At 40.4% G+C, this 14,376-nt stretch overlaps 1 protein-coding gene across 4 annotated transcripts in view; it reads left to right on the top strand.

The window, feature by feature from the left end:
* RBFOX1 (RNA binding fox-1 homolog 1) overlaps window positions 1-14,376 on the top strand; it is a 1,434,482-nt gene that overhangs the window by 837,052 nt on the left and 583,054 nt on the right. The window lies entirely within an intron of this gene.

Below are 14,376 nucleotides of genomic sequence, written 5' to 3'. Positions count from 1 at the left end.
CCCATGCAGAGCTTTTCACATGAGGTCTGCTAGAGGAGCATTACTGCTCCCCCCACCCAAGCTCTCTGGTAATTCCCTGCTGGGGGAGGGGTGCACCTGGGTGGCCCAGAGGTTGAGCGTCTCCCTTTGGCTCAGGGTGTAATCCCGGTGTCCCGGGATCGAGTCCCACATCGGGATCCCTGCATGGAGCCTGCTTCTCCCTCTGCCTGTGTCTCTGCCTCTCTATGTGTCTCTCATGAATAAATAAATAAAATCTTAAAAATTTCCTGCTGGAAATTAGAGATGATAATCCTGAATAATCACAATAAGCAAGGTGTTCATTGTTAATTAGGTCTATGCTTGAATTTCACCTGCCATGTTGGTGGTGGTGATACAGTTTCCTTTCATTCAGCTCTCAGAAGGACCCCGGCTTGGGTCCATGTGAAATGAAAAGGCTTTAGATGTACTCAGATGCAAGCATAGCCTCTGCCTTAAGCCTCCTGTGACTTCCAAAGTCTCCAAATGCTGTGGCCGAGAGCATGCCCTACGTTTGTAGATGGAGGTGCAAGACCTGCTTCATTTGAGAAGGTAAAGTGAGTCAGCAGAAATGAAAGGAAATGCCCAGAATTCAGTTCAGCAGAGAGAGCAGAAGCACCTACTATGCACAGATTGTGCACTGTCCCTGCCTGAAAGACCCCTGCCCTCTCCCCTCTCCTCCTGTCCTCAGGGCTGGGGTGATTCGGGGAGCGAGCCTGCTCCAGCAGCCTTTTGGTACCTACCATATGTGAAGACATGGGAGTGCAACTACTTGGGAGCAGAGCTGCCCCTGCGCCCTTCTTGACCTCGGTTCCTTTCTAGATTGATGTGCATATGAATCACCTGGGGTCCTGGAAAAAGCAGATTCTGATTCATTTGGTCTGGAGTGAGGTCTGAGACAACTGCACTTCTAATGAGCTTCCAGATGATGCCAATGCCGCTGGGCCATGGACCAAACTGTGAACATGAAGGTGCCATAGGACAATCCGGGGAAAACTGTACTTGGAATTCTGCACTTTGCATTTCCTTCCTCGCCCACGATTGCCCATTCGACTGTGGAGCTGGCCCATTTATCCTAGTTAAAGGGTTCTACTGCTCCTTGTGATTATTCCTCATGATACTGATTACGTTATACACTTAAATTAAATAAAATGCACCCTATTGAATGCACGGCACACAAAAAGAATATTTATTTGAATATTAAGTACAGATAAGACTTCCCCTGGGATTATTTCACAGCGCCTTTGCAGAATTTAATTGCAAGGTTTTCCCACTCAGGTTCTTTCAGAACGCTACTTGTGAAAATATTTTCTTTCCGAAGGTAAAGCTGTGCTCTGTTGGTTTATTATTATTATTATTTTAAATCTGAAGAGCTCTCTGAGCTCAGTCATTACTTCCAGCGTCTAATTAATACTGATGATGACAAAGCAAACAGCCAGATGACCTAGATTTTCCTTTTAAATTGCCTGCAATTTACATGCCTGCCTCCTCATTGTTTCAGAACTTTTGTGAACCGAATTCTTCCAGTGAAGATTCTTTAAGTTTAGGGGTTATAAGCGTTCATTTTTCATGAAGCATATATCTTCCAGCACTCTTTCCATTAAGCTTTCCAAGAAGAGTGTGGCTCTCTCTCTCTCTCCCTGCCTCTCTCTCTCTCTCTCTCTCTCTCTCTCTCTCTCTCACACACACACACACACACACACACACACACACACACACACACCCCGTAACGATAACAGCCACCACCCAGCCAACCCTTTCAGACAATTGAACTAGAAAATTACAAAATGAACATTCCTCAAGCTTCTCCAGCTACAGGGTTGTTCCCATTTCTTAAATGATGACATTTTGTAAAGTCACAGAAATCAGGAATGGTAAAGCCCTCTCGCTCACGGCTGGCTATGTAGATTTCTTTAGATGCAGATAGCAGCAGAGCTTAGAAAGCCAGCCTGGGGATGCTCACCTGGGCTGCCTTCGACTGGAAAGTCATTTATGTCCCTATTTCCTCGTCTGGAAAATTGGTCCAATGGGACTTAGTTCACGTTGCTATTTTTTTTTCTTCCCTGATAGTACAGTGGTTGTTACATGATTTATTTCTGTTGACATACTCCACGATCTGTGGATGTGAACTTTTAATGTCGCGGCACAAAACTTCCAGAAGCACCAGCCACTTTTCAAATCCGTGGTTTTCTGTCACTGTGGTATCGTCTACCTCACATTTAAGCACGTAGCTGGGCAGACCCGGTCCGTTGTCAACCTATAAAAGAGAATAAATAACAGCAACAGTAACCAACAGATTTTTGGATTAAGTTCCCTTTCTTCGAGTGGAAAGAGACTTGTTTGGTGCTTTCTGTGTGCCAGGCGCTCTCTCTAATTGCTTTGCAGATGCTCACTCATTCAAACCTTGCGATGACCCACTGGGGTAGACGGGCAGGTCCAGGTGAAGAATTTCTCCAAGGTCCCCAAGCTAATAAGTAGCAGGGTTGCGATTTGACCCTTGGAAATGTGGCTTTCAGAGTTGGTCCTCTCAACCGCTGCACTTAAGATGCCTTTCAGATGCCTCTCAATTAACATGGTCAGGATGACTGCCCAGATAAGGCCAATGGCCTGGGTGTCTCTGCTGAATCTATTTAATTGGGATGCAGATGATAAAATTATCAACTTGTGATAAAATTATCGTTAGAGCTTTGCAACATCTAACCAGAAAGGAAAAAAAGAAAAAAAAACTCCAGTTAAAACATCTTAACGTGAAAATGTGTTGAGAACATATATCCCATCTCAGCAGAGATATGAAGAAGGGTAGGTAAACCACCCACCTGGCTCTCCCCAACCTCTCCCGCCTCTGGATGTGGAGACCCCCTGCTCCATAATCAGAGTTCTCTGGCTTTAAGGTAATGATGGTCCTAGGAGACTGGTTCAGGGAAGCATGCCAAGCCCTTTTAGTTCCTCAGGACATTTTGGTGAGTGTTGTTTGAATTTTCCTGGCCTGAGCAAGGGGTTGGGGAGGGTTGTGTGTGTATGTGTGTGTGTGTGGGGGGGGGGGCAATTATAACCCTTGATTATGAAGGAAAGGAGTGATGATTACTTCTGCGTCTGAAACAAACAGAAATCATCTTCCTAATAACCACGATTGTTTTCTCCCTCCCTCCTCTGCCTCGGTTCACAAAATACCTTATTAAATCTGGAGAATAAAAATGTGCCTGGGGTAATGGTTTATTATTAGAATAAATAATAGGCAATATGTTTCTCCCACCTTGCAAGTTATCAGATGGCCAAGACGCTTTCTGGTCTCACTTGGAAAAGTGTGCACGTGTGTCCGAACAGCGGGGACTCTTGGTTGGCCTTGGGGGGTGGGGAGGGTGCTACTGTCCTGTCACTTGGAGGCCAGCATCAAGCCTGAAATCGGGAAATCCAAGAGACTGCATCCTCGCAGGAAGCAGAGGGATGTGGGAGGCTGAAGGGGGTCCTTGTCAGGTGCTGCCTGTGGCTGCCACCTCTGGCCTGGTGTCTGTCTCTCGAGTGTGTCTGCCTGGGTGGCTTTGTCTCAGACCTGGAGGCCTAGCTCTGTTGCTAATGGGGTATTTAACAAGTGGGTGCATGGCACAGGTAGTGTGAAAAAGCATTTCTTCCTAAAGGAAACAGCTCTTTAAAACCTGTTATTTGAGGCTCGCCCGAGTTCTGCGGGCATCCTGACCTTCTTTTTAATCAGATAACCAACTCTTAGCTCTTCCCCGTGACTTATATCTGGAGCAGTGACTCTCCCCATAGAAATCCTAATATTGTGGAAATGATACAGTTTTACAAGGAGCAGCAGGAGAAGAGGTGCTCACTGCTAAATGTGTAGTGCCTGGCACGTACCGTACCATGGGTCAGTTAAGTGCTAGAAACACTCGGTATTTTGAGATTTCAGGATATGCTCAGTAAATCATCCCAAGCATTGTTAGCCACCATTTAAATATGGTAGACCTTTCAGTCTTTGGGCTTATCTGCTCAAGTTTATATGTGACAACAAACCCATTATTTCCCCCCCTCAGTTGGTACTTAGCCTCGCCAAGCTCTTTTCTCCGGTCCTCTCCACGCTCGCGTCTCCACTCCAAAGCTGGCACGTCTACAAGAAGACAAGCCTTAAGGAGCAAATTCTAGTTGTCCCCAAGGTTGAAATAAAATTGTTGGGGGAGAGACGAGTGGATTCCCCAATTTGTTCTCTAAAATGCATTTTCTTCAATTTATATAACATGAGCCAGAATCGAGTTAATTAATCATGGGTGACTTGACTCATTGTTGGGACTTTTTCTTTTCATTTTTTTTTCCAATTGATTATTCCTCACTTCCTTTCCTAAATCCTAAGCAATTACTACTTTCATACACTTTTTTTTCTCCCTTACATCACAAAAAAACCCCACCAGAAACCCCCCCAAAACAAAAATCCCAGCCACAACAAGTGATGGGCTCTGTATTTTCATACATGACATAAATAGTACTGTTTGCCTGGAATCAGAGAGCACACTTCATTGTAGGATACATTTGGAAAGAGCAACAAACTTTATTATAGTCAATGCGATGGATTGTTTTATATTCAGGGATTTGAGGTCTTCCTCAACTCAGATCTCTAACAATCACTTCATCTAAGAACCCAGAAGTAGCATAGGGCATATCAGTCTTTTTATTTTACACTTTTCCACTGACAGGAATGCAAACTAAACTATATAATGTCCCTGGAAAATTGGAGTTGAGCTTTTTCTAGGGTGACCACCCAGGGTTTACCCTTTGGTGTCTTGGGAGTTATTTATAACTACTGTTAGTTGAGTACCTACTATGTGCCAGGCCTGACTTGGGCTTGATACCCTATATCCAATTTCTCTTTTCATCTTGACGATAACCTTATTATTCAGCTTTTAAAAATTATATTAATATGACTGCCATGCATTTGAATGTACAAAAGCAGCGGGCATTCATTGCAAGCTGAAATAGCAGAACCCAAGATTATGAGAAATAGCCTCTCTACTTCCTCGTCCCCATTATTATTCTCATTCCCACGATGTAATTTTTGTGCTTTTCTTTGCAGTTTGGTGTTTATCATTCTAGACTTTTTCCCATGTATGAATGGATATTTGTATATTCATTTTTATATGCTTTTTATATTTTTATAAAATATAAATATAGAATATATTTATATATATAGCATATATTTTATATGCTTTTTATATATTTATATTTTATATATGTGTGTATATATATATATATATAACTTTTTAAACAAAAATTTAATCATATTTTAAAAATCGGTTCAACTTGCTTTGTTTTATTCATTCTATCATGGACACTGTTTTATAGCTGTGAATTTCTAGTGAATCCATAGTACCATAGTGTAGTTCAAGGGTTGGCAGATTATGGCCATAAGCCACATGCAGCCCACAGCATTTAGTGAAAATAAAGTTTTATTGAAACACCGCTGCAGCCACTCGTGGACACATTGATTTTGCTGCTTTCTCACCAGAAGAGCAGGATTGAGTAGCTGTAGCAGATTCTATGACCCTCAAAGTGAAAATTATTCACCACTTGCCTCTTATGGAAGGTATGCCACCCCTGTTACAGAGGAACTACAACTCACTTAACCGTTTTAGTACTGATGGAAAATGATACTCTTCTACATTCCAGATTTGTGTCAGGAGAAGTCATGCCCTTCCCTCCTCATTCCTCCTTCTGTTTTGTTAAAGAAGCTCCTAGCGGAGGAATCTTTGAGGGAAAGGAAGTGCACATTCTGTGCAGTGACAGCTGCCAACTGCTCTCCAACAGGTGTATATCCCAAGTTATACTCTGATCCGCGGGCTTTAGGAATGCCTAGTTACCCACCCATCTCAAAAGGATGCTATCAAATCTTTAAAAATTTCAGGGCCGCAATCGTCTATATATTCATATACATGTGTATATATCTAATAGACACTTATACATACATATATGTATATGTATGCATATATACACTCTTATTTTTTGAGAAAAGGAATCTGAGACTCAAAGAGTGTCATTACTTCAGCCAAATTCGCACAGTCTAAGGGGAACAAAGCCAGGATCTAAACCCAAATCATTTGGCCTACTGTTCCCTCTGAAAACCCCTGGCCCTCACACTAATCCCTACAGCAATTTCTAGTATTGGTTGAATTATATCAATGTGCCGGGTGCTTTGCTTAGTACTTTACCTGGATTGTCTCATTTTGTGCTCACAAGAAAATTAGACACTAGATAGGCACCACTGATTCCCATTATTCAGATGTGGAAATTGAGAACGGGGAGATAATATAATGTGGCTCATATGACATAGATGATGCGCCATGATTGGACTGAAGCAGTCTGCTTAGTGAGCCTCCAGTCTCCACTGAGGAAGGGACTTGACTTATAAAAGGATCTGGTGAACTGTTGTCAGAGAAATCTCATCTGGTGGAAAGTATCCCACTCTGAACTCATCCGGCCACAAAATGCTAAGTGTGCAGATCCGTGCATTTATGGGGCCAGATAGCATAGTCATTTCACGTTCTATTGAAGACCACCACAAGCAGGTAAATGGTATCATGTCGGGCAGAGCAGCAGATGAGCACTTGCTAAGGACAAATGAGGTGCAGACTAGGTTAAAAAAATGTGGGTTTCTTTGGTTGGGGTTGGTCTCCTTGATGCTGGGTGCTGTGTACTGCACTGATCCAGGGAGGGGCTTGAGTCCAGCTGTCTGAATGGCAGTTCCCTCTCCAATACATCCTAGCTTTGCATCTTCAGAAAATCACTCCACCTATTTGTGCCTCAGTTTCCCCATCTGTAAGATGGAGCTAAGGATACTGTCTACTCCTGATGTGGCGAGCATTAACCGAAATCCTCCTAAAAAGCATATAGCACCTTTTTTTGGCATGTCATAAACTGATGAATTTTAACCACTGGCAACGTGAAATTCATTTTACTGAATAATTTAAATCATTGTTTTCTTGTTAGCATAGTTGATATGAGCAAACATAAAGGTTTTTAATGTACTTTCTTTGTCTCCACACCCCAACCCTGTGTTCTCTCTTATTTTGTCCTGCTTTCTACTGTGCTCTTTGCGATATCATCTTCCTAAATCCTTGGGTAGGTCAGCCTGCCCGACTCTTATTCATCCAGTAACAGTCAGATCGAGGACTCTATCTCTGAAAACTCCTGACCGATGCCTCACTCAACTATTTTCCCCACGTGGCTGACTGGGTTGGTGTCTCTCAATCACACAATGACCTGGCACTATGATCTCCATTTTATTCATCTCTTCTCCTCTCTTTGGGATTTTTTTTTTTTTTTTTTTTTTTTTTAGGAAATGTATCATGCATCCTGTATATCTGCATCCCCTCCCATTACACAGTGCTTGTCAGGTGGTAGAAACTCAGAGTTCCCATGTCAGATGTATACAGTAATCCTGAAATGCATTAAGGAAGAGGGCAAACTGTAAAAGTCACCCTAGGTATTTTGAAGCATGCCCTCAAAGGGAATCCCATCTTATTTCAGAAGAATTAATAATGACTATGAAAATGGAGAATTTGAGAAATGTAGGTAGGTACCAACTGATTTGATTTATTGAGTTCTACATTGCTAGACTTCCTTGGTGCTTTTCTTCTGAATAATTCACAATTTCCCTGAAATTTGGAATTTCTAACATTCTCTTCCAACAGGAAAAGTTGCACATCTTTTTATCCATTAATTTATTGTGTGTCTTATTTCTTTTGATTTGTACTTTTCCCAATTTAACTTGATCTCTCATCAATTTCCTCTTTTGCTCGACTCTTCCGCCATATTGAATTACTCACACTTCATAATCTCACTGGGATTTCCACACATTCTGCTGTCTCCTTGAAAGGATTTTTTAAAAATTTATTCTTTCTTTGAATACATTTTCTAAAAGACACAAAACAAACAAAAACAATAGCACAGGTTTTCAACTCTCTAAAACAAGGTTGTCATCCCTCCTATATGCTGTTGGCACATCTTATATTTCATTGTTGCTAACATTCTCTTTATGATAATTATGAATTTACTCTTTTTCCTCATTTAGTGAGCCCCAGAAATCTTTTGTTTTTACTACTGCATTCCTAGTACCTAGAACAGTGTCTGATATACAGAATATAGTGTCTGGATCCATTTATTGTTGAATACATGGAGGAATGGATGGATAGACAAACACATGAAAGGAATGGATTCCAAAGATGGTCCTGGTCTCCAGAAAGAGAAAGTCAAATAAGACTCAGTGCTTCCCATTGTAGATCTAGGCTGATGTGTGGGAGAGGAAATCAAACTAGTAATAGGGTCAGGATAAAGTGGGAAGAACTGATAAGAGAGAGCTCAAAGTCAGTGGAAGATGAAAAAGGCTGACTCTGAGAAAGATTCTTTGGCCTGGTTGGCTCAACATAGATAGGAGATGGGAGAAGATGAATCCCTGCTATTAAACATCCCGTTCAACCAGGAGAGCAAAGGGTCTCATGCTGAAGTTTATTGCTTCAGTTTCTAACCTTTCATAAGTGCTTACTTGGCAGCCCTATCGAGAGTGGTATTTGATTCTCTGGAAGCATCTTAAAGGAGCAGCACCAGACCTCCCACTTTCCCTTTTTTCATTTAGGCTATAAAATATATTGGTTCTGTGCATTACTGCCATGAGTGGAAAAAAATATATATTACATGTTAGTTTCCAAATGAAATGACGTTTTGTGAAGTGTACATTTAAGATATTTTCCAAGGTTGGCTTTTAAAGAGTGCACTGGAAGGGTCTTTCTTCATAACAGATGATAAGAATTTACAGGTGCCTTTTATTCTCTAGCCCTCTCTCATAATAGTTATGGGGAAAAAATTTAAGAGGTCCAGCAATAACTAGTGACTCTTCAGAGCATCATGTCACCATGCGTGGAGTTGTGTGATGAACACAGTTGCAACAGATACACAGGCTTATGATGGGGCTCAGTCATCTTGCCTAACTGGCCATTTGCACCCTATCACTTGGAGAGGAAGGGGCAGCGAGTGGCCACCTTGCTCAGAGTTGACTTCTATCCAAAGAGATAACAGCAAATGTAGGCTCCATTAGGCAGCAGGTAGAGTCCAATTCACAAAATACTTATGGGATCAGACAGGAACGTGGCCCAAAAAGAGAATCAGGATAATGCTATTAGAATATTGGCAAAACAATATGGAATGCCATGCAGGAAAGATTTTCTAAAAATTAAAATAAAAATGCAAAATTAAAAAAAAAAACACAAATGTCCACTCTAGAAATTACTCAAAAAATGTCCTTTTTCATTATCTCCAAATCTCATTTTCCTTAATCAGCTTCATTTGCAGGACAACATAGCTATTTCCATGGCTACTGCTGAATTTTGTATTTGATATGCTCTGTAATAGGAACATCATAATATGGCATCAATTCACATTGGTTAGGTCAGTAGGCTCCTAGTTTTTTGTTTTGTTTTGTTTTGTTTTGTTTTGTTTTGTTTTGTTTTGTTTAAACGTCATTGTATGTGTCGGACAAACCCTTCTGAGTTTTAAAGGCACATGTTAAAAATATTATTAGATAATATTAGATAAGCATGTTATTGTTATTAGATAAAGCAATTTATTGGATTAAAACAAAGGCTATCACTATTATGAGTAACAATAACAGTAAAAACATGTACTTCTGCAAGCCACAGACACTAAAATATTTTCCAATTATAAATGTCCTGCATGACCTAAAGGATACTTTGTAAACCACAGCAAAGCATTAAGAAAATAATATTGTCATCACTCTTTAATTGAACCTACAATTTAGTTTTAGATTGAGATATGTGTCCTGTTTCAGTTAATTTTTGTATACATAGTAGTGAGTTTTAGGTTAGGGTGTTTCATTTCCTTTTGTTTCTGTATACAGACATCCAATAATTCTAGAATCATTTGGTTTGGGGTATTTCACTTTTTGGTGTGTGTGTGTGTGTGTGTGTGTGTGTGTGTGTGTGTTAAGGGATTGCTCTAAGGATTACAGTACACACACTTCACTTCTCTTAGTCTACATAGAATCAATATTTTAGCATTTCAACTGGAATGTACAAACCTTATTGACACATGGGCCCCTTTGCTCTTCTCTCTTTATGTTGGGTTTATCTCAGGTACATTGCAAACCTTGTTACGCAATTTTGTGATTTTTCTGCCTCCAACAATTACACACATTTGAAAGAACTCAAGAGACTAGTCTATTATATTTGTATTTACCCATATGTTTACCATTTCCTTTATTCTTCCTCTCGTCTTGATGTTCCAAATTTTCTCTTGGTATTAGATTCCCTCTGTCTGGGGACCTTCCTGTAGCAATTCTATGAGAGCAGGTCTGTTGGCAATGAATTTTTTTTTAGTCTCTTTAATATCTCACCTTCATGTCTAATGGATATATTTTTTAAAGATTTTATTTATTTATTCATGAGAGACAAAGACACAGGCAGAGAGAGAAGCAGGCTCCATGCAGGAAGCCTGATGTGGGACTAGATCCCAGGACTCTAAGATCACGCCCTGGGCTGAAGGCAGGCGCCAAACCGCTGAGCCACCCAGGGATCCCACTAATGCATATTTTTAATGGGATTACAATTCTGGATTGCCACTTCTTTTCTTTCAAAAAAAAAAAAAATCATGTGCCACCTTCTTCTGGCCTCCCTGATTTTCTCTGTTTAAATGAGAAATCCACAGTAATTTGAATTAGTACTCTCATACAAATAATGGATTATTTGTCTCTGGCTGTTTTCAAAGTGTGGTTTTGTTTCGTTTTGTTTTTCAGTTTTCAGCGGTTTTGATTATATCTGGATGTGAATTTCTTTGGGTTTACCTCTTTAGGGTTTGCTGAACTTAAATTTATAGGGGTATATCATTTGCCAAATGTGGGGAGTTTTAGCCATAATTTCTTCAAATAATTTTTCTGCAGTGAACTCTGTCTATATTCTAGAATTCCAGTGACATAAATGTTATATCTTGGTATTTTCCAACAGGTCCCTGGATTTACTTTTCTCTCTGTGTTGTTTAGATTGGATACTTTTTATTCTTATGTACCCCATCAAGTTCACTGAGTTTCTTCTGCTATCTCCATTCTACATTTGAACTCATCATTGAGTTCTTTTTTTAAATTTAGATTATTGTTTTTACAGTGCTAAAATTTCCATTTGGTTCTTCTTTGTAGCTTTGATTCCTTTGCCAACAGTGTCTATTTTTTTTCATTTGTTTTACTGTGTTTTCCCTTACTTGTTGGAACATTTTTATAATAGCTTCTTAAAATCTTTATTTGACCATTTCAACATCTGTGTCATCCCAGTATCAGTGTCTGTGACTGTCTTTTCCCATGTGAGTTTAGATTTTCTGGTTTCTTTGTAGGCCTAGTAAGTCTGGTTGTATCCTGGGTATACTGAATATTAATGTATGAGACATTGGGTCTTATTCCTCAATGGAAATTATTGATATTTTTGTGTTAGCAGGGAATTGACCCAGTTAGATTCAGGTTGAAAGCTCTTACCTTCCTTCTGTGGATTTTGCTTCATTTCATTTCTTCATTGCTGTCGTGTCTGCTGTCTTTGCTGTAATAGTTGGATCTGTCCCACATGTACACACCCCAACATCCAGGCTGGGATCTGAGCAGCGGTACATCCAGTTCAGTTCACAAAGTGTATGGTATCTGTTTGGGTCATATGCCTATTCATGTGGCTCGGGGTGAGTGTCGAGTTCATAAAAGCACTATGAGGTGTCATTTCCCCAAACTCTTCCCTCCTTCCAAACTCTTTCCAGGATGCTCAAGGTATTTTTTTGTTTCCTAGGGCTCCCCTTTCTTGTCCTCCAGCCAGAGAGCTGATATTTCCTTACCTTGTTCTTGTGCTCCTACACATAAGCCTGCCTTTGTGGCCAAGTGGAAGAGGACAGAGAAAAATCAGTGGGGATGTGCTACCTCCTGGGACCAGAGCATCTCAGATCACAGACCAGCTTTCCCTCCTCCAGAGTGTTGGGAATCTCTCTCTATCTGTATTGTGATGCTTAATTCTGGGTTCTAGGCTGCCCTGAATGCACGCCAAGCGATGCTGGTGAGGGGAAGGGGGCAGGACCCATCACTTGTCTAGTGGTACTTTGAATTCTCTCCTCCTGCCCACTCCACCTGCTATCGCTTACCTTGCAGAGACCTCAAATGGTTGCTCTCTGCATTCCACACATTCTTAACATTGGCACTGAGTGCGGAGACAGGGTGAAGTGCACTCATTCAGCTCGAACCAGAATCTTACCACCCGCTTCATTATATCATGGGAACATACACATAAAATCGAACCAGAATCTTACCACCCGCTTCATTATATCATGGGAACATACACATAAAATAGAACTTACCACTTTAGCCACTTTGAAGTGTATCATTTAGGGGCATTAAATGCCTCCACAATATTGTGCAGCCATCACTATCTAACTTGAGAACTTTTTCATCTCCCTAGATGGAAACTACAAACCCATGAAGCTGCCACTCCTCATGGCTACCTCCCCGAATCCCCGGTCACTACTAATTTGTTTTCTATCTCTGTGGATTTGCTCTACTTCCTTTTTTAACAGTTCCTGGAGATAAACCTTACATACTATAAAGTCATTTATTTCATGTGGATAATCCACCATGTGCATGTGTTTTGTATATTTATAGAACTGTATCCATTTTCTTTTGAATATTTTGGAATATTTCCACCCAGGTGTTTCCTCTTTCTTTTATCTTTCTTCCTTCTTCTTAAACAATCTCCTTTACTGTGTTTTAAAAACAAAAGAGAAATTATAACATTTGTGTGCTTTTGTAGCTTCTTTTCTCAAAAAATAAATAGTGCCTTTAGAGTATTTCCCATTTCTGTTTTTTCAAAACCATGGTTCCAAATGCTGCACGTTGTGCCATCATATGAGTGTTCTATAATTTAATTTAATTTTTTAAAAACATTTTATTTATTTATTCATGAGAGACAGAGAGAGAGAGAGAGAGGGAGGCAGAGACATAGGCAGAGGGAGAAGCAGGCTCCACACAAGAAGACTGATGCAGGACTCGATCCCGGAACTCCAGGATCATGCGCTGAGCTGAAGGCAGACGCTCAACCGCTGAGCCACCCAAATGTCCCTATAATATACTTTTAATTTTCCCATTACTTCACATATACAGTATTTATAATTTTTTTAATTTCACAAATAATGCTGTAGTTAATTGACATGTAAATAAGCATTTGTTTGTATCTCTTCTTATTTTCTTAGGTGCTATTTTCAGAGATGGTATTTCTGGGTTAAAGGGCATTGCACAACCCCTAATTATAGATTTTGGGTTCTAGCATATCCAAAAATAAAGATTCTTGTTTTTGTTTTGGAGAGAGTAAAAACTTTCAATACAAAATACATAAAATATACATCAAAAGTCGATTCCTAATCCTTTTTATCCTTTAGTGAAAGTTTCAAAAACTTGCAATATACTGTCAGATGTGAGGAGTCAGGTGTTGCTTCATTGGTTAAAAAAAAATGCAAGAAATACACAGAATCCATAGTGAATGCAGGCCTAGATTTCATTCTAGCCTAGCTATTTGAGCTGAAGGTAGAGTGAGCCAGTCCCCACAGAGGTAGAGTGGCCATATGTCACAGTTTGCCTTGTCACTCCCACTTCACATCTGCTGTCCCTGGCATAGTCACTAATGCCACCCCACCGTCTCCTCTAACTCATGTACACTTTTCCTGTTTGGACAATACATTATGTGGTCACTCTAAAGAAGCATCCTTGATTTTTAGAAGCACATTTTGGTAGGGCAGGGGTAATCGAGGCGTGGCATCTGTAGCACAAATCCCTTCTTTTTGAGTTTATGGTAAATATCACAAATGCACCTGAGTTTCCTTATCTGATAAAACTATTGTCCTCAGAATTCTCCCCAGATCATTTGTATGGGGACTTAACTACCATCTGATTAGAACCGGACCATAAAATGGAGCCCATTTACCAAGGCGTGTAGGCAACACTACTGGCCCTCGATATTATAGAAGATGTCTTGTGATGGCCAGTGCCTATCCCCAGCCATTTCAGGTGGGCCTTTAGCAAAGAGCACCTGCACTGTTAGGGCAAGATGGATTTTCACACTGTGGGGACCCTTCATCCCTGGGCAGATTTTGCCTTCTATGCCCTCTACGGGATCTCTCTCCTCATTCCTCTTCAAGACTCTGGCTCATCCTAGCCTTGCTTCTGGATCACACGACTGAAAATCCAAGTGAAGCTCAGGCTATGTGGACCTAAAGAAAAAAATTAAATGCATAATTAATTAATCCTGGGTCTGCTTTGAGCCGAGTGATTAGAAACAACTTTCCATTTTCTTT

The sequence above is a fragment of the Vulpes lagopus genome, chromosome 3, assembly GCF_018345385.1.
Source record: "Vulpes lagopus strain Blue_001 chromosome 3, ASM1834538v1, whole genome shotgun sequence".
Lineage (NCBI taxonomy): Eukaryota > Metazoa > Chordata > Mammalia > Carnivora > Canidae > Vulpes > Vulpes lagopus.
This window is presented reverse-complemented; position numbering and strand designations above follow the sequence as displayed.